Here is a 3,670-nt window from a genome sequence, read left to right as displayed (position 1 = left end):
CTGAACTTCCAATCATCCACCTATTCCTTTTTTTCAAGAAGATGGTCTTGGACTCTTGGGTATTATCTGAAGGGAAGCGCACGTACCACTCTTTGACAATAACCTGGAGTTCATTTGAGCTCTGATTTTCTTTATGAAATTTTGTTCAAATATTTCATAATTTGAAAAATATAATTATTGTCATGTCACTTGCCTAATCATACCCACAGTTAATAACAACCATTGGATCAACTTAGATCTAACGGATAAAATAAAGTGTAAAAAATAATGTCCCTTGAACCGGACATATATATATATCATATCCAGAGCGGAGCCCCATTTTGAAATTAAAGTGTGGGGTTCCTTATTTGGGTCACTTTTCGGTTATATTTTCACATCCGCACCGCTCAGTATCTAGAACCTAGTGTGATCATCATCTCTACAAAATTTCATTCAATTTAGAGATCATTTCTTTTTCAGATAAGGACCTTCTTACCTTAACTAATTAAGGTATAGATTTCCTTAATTTGACCCACTTTTATCATATTTTCCAATCATAACCAGCCAATAACTAGATATACATGATTTGATCAACTCTATAAATTTTCAGCTAATTTAGTTATCGTTAAGATATCAAAAATGTATAAAATCAATGAACGAACCAAATATGTTCATCTTGAACCATACGTTCTTTTAATTCTAAATCATAGTTTTGAATGCATTAACAATTATCAATTTGGCTAAAAATTTATAGAGATGATCTACTCATATATATCTAAAAGTTGGACGGTTAAGATGAGAAAATATAATCGAAAAGTGGGTCGAAAAAAAAATTGACGTTAGCTAAGGTATGGATGTCCTTACCTGATCAGCTTTTTGTGTGTGTACCTTATCTTTTCGTATTTCTTGGTGATTAGGCTAGCTATGTATAGATGGGAGCCCTTCTAGTGAGGACCATTAAGTTGAGGACTTTTCGGTTTATGGTTTGAAAGACCTATTTTCCGATCACATCTTGGCATCTCATCCGTTCAGTTTTTAGGTCTATATGTGTAGATCAACTCTACAAATTTTCAGCCAAATCGGTGATCGTTAAGGTAACAAACTAGATTAAATTAAGAGAAAATTAGATAAAAACCCAAAATGCTAGACCTCTTTTAAGATAAACTCATGCATATTTTTCTTTTATTTTACACCCACTCCACATAAGTAAACATACCACATATAGAGCAAATGTCTATAATTAATAGTTTTCTTCATTTTTCGGTTTCTCTAATTTTCCCTTCAGATAGTAGAAATCTAAATTTGGTATATTTTTCAATTTTAGCATCAATTTGAAACTCAAATACTAGCTAAAATTTAGTTGGATTTAACTTCGCCATAATCAATTACATTCTTTAATTTTTTACCTTGTGATTACTAACTTGAGTGTATATATATATATGTTATATACAGAAGTATACCATTTGTAATAGGATGATACTTTTCATTCCTAAGCTCACATTTGATGTCTCTCTACATAGTCGAAAAATGTCTAATTGTAAGGTACACGTTCTTGTTCTTTGATTAATTTTCTTCTTTTTAGGTATATTATTATATCATTTCTCATCCTAATCGAGAGAACATTTTACTTTTTACTACTTACATTTCTAATGTACCTATTAAATAGGCCATGATATGATAATATACCTAAAAAGAAGAAACCCAAAATTGGGTTTAAGGTATAGGGTTATAGAGTTAGGGTATAGGTTCAGGGTATAGGGTATAGGGTTTAGGGTATAGGGTATAGGGTATAGGGTATAAGGTTTAGATCATATATCTTATTCATATTATATTCACTACCAGAAGAAAGGCTTTAGCCGATGAAAAAAAAAAACCAGGCTGACGAAGCATTGTTTCGTCGGCTAAAGTCCACTTTAACCGACGAAATTTTTCTTTGTCGGCTAAATTAAATTTTCGTCGGCTATGGTAAACTTTAGCCGACGGAAAAAAAAAGTCGTCGGCTAAATTGGACTTTAGCCGACGAAATTTTTCTTCGTTGGCTAAGTTAAATTTTCGTCGGCTATGGTAAACTTTAGACGACGGAAAAAAAAGTCGTTGGCTAAAGAATTTATTTCGTCGGCTAAAGATCACAGACTATGGCCGACGAAATATTTAAAAGTTTAGCCGACGAAATTAACATGTCGTCGGCTAAAGTGCTTTATATTTGCAGATCTGGACAGCAGCAGCAGGAAAAAAAACGGGAGAAGAAAAAACGGGAGAAAAAGTTTGGGTGTTGTCAAAATCTGTCCATAATTAGTTTGTGGAGCTATATATATATAGGTACGTACATGTATATATATGTTGATTAATTGAGTTTTATTTGAGTTGATCGATTTTAAGTGTGATTGAGTTTATTGATTTTGAGTGTGATTGTGTTGATTGATTTTGAGTACGTTTGATGTATATATATATATATGTGTGTGTTGATCGATTTGGTTGATGATTTAAATTGATAATATATATGAATTAATTTGTTGTTAATAAATAGTAGATATATATATATGTTAATTAATTTATAATATTGTGTTGATATGGTACGAAGTTGTTGATGATATATATGAGTTGATGATGATTTTGTGATGATGTTGATATATAATATTGTTATGAGTTGATTGATTTTGAGTACGTTGGATGTGTATATATATGTTGATCGATTTGGTTGATGATTTGATATAATATATATGAAGTTGTTTATAAGTAGTAGATATATATATATATATATGTTAATTAATTTATAATATTGTGTTGATGGTATATATGTCAATGATGATTTTGTGATGATGTAGATATATATATAATATTGTTATGTAATTATTAAGTATATATATATATGTGTGTTAATTAATTTGTTATTAATTAGTTGTAGTACGTAGCTAGAATATATACTAAATGAATTGAGATTTTATATATGGCATGAAATTTCATTAATAATTAGCTAGCGTTATACATATATATTTTGTTATATTTTCAGGATATGGATAAGAGTTGGATTTCGCTTCCAAAATGGGATAAAAGATACGGTGCAGGGGTTATGAGTTTTATAGAATATGCGTTGGCTAATGCTAACGGGAATACAATTTTCTATTGTCCGTGCACGAAATGTCAGTGTCGCAGCGATATGCATCTATTTCTCATTGACAAAGTATGGCAGCATTTGAGGAGTAACGGGTTTTGGGAGAAGTACACATGTTGGTTATATCACGGTGAAACATCATCAGGGGGTCTGTATGATCATGGCCAATTTTCTGAGACGGGCAGTACATCCAACGATCCAACAACGGCATTCATGAACGACATGTTTCCTTATGAGAGCGGTGTATGCGCTCAAGGACAGTATATGACTGACCCGGTGCAGCCCTTCCCTAGAGCTGTCAACACTGCTGGTATTGAAAAGTACAACAAACTGCTTGCTTTCCAACAGACCCCTGTGTACCCCGGTTGTCAGAAGTCCGTTCTTGAAAGTGTGATGGACGTAATGAAGATTAAAGTTGAGACAAAATCGACCGTGAAGGCTGTTGATGATTATCTACAGTACACTGCTTCGATGCTGCCCCACGGTCATCGTCTTCCTACCACTCATCGTAAGGTCCGATGTATCCTGAAAGATCTTGGGCTTTCCTACATCAAGATCCATACATGCAGATATGACTGC

This window comes from Fragaria vesca, linkage group LG6, assembly GCF_000184155.1.
Source record: "Fragaria vesca subsp. vesca linkage group LG6, FraVesHawaii_1.0, whole genome shotgun sequence".
Lineage (NCBI taxonomy): Eukaryota > Viridiplantae > Streptophyta > Magnoliopsida > Rosales > Rosaceae > Fragaria > Fragaria vesca.
The sequence above is the reverse complement of the archived record's forward strand: the minus strand, read 5'-3'. Positions refer to the sequence as shown.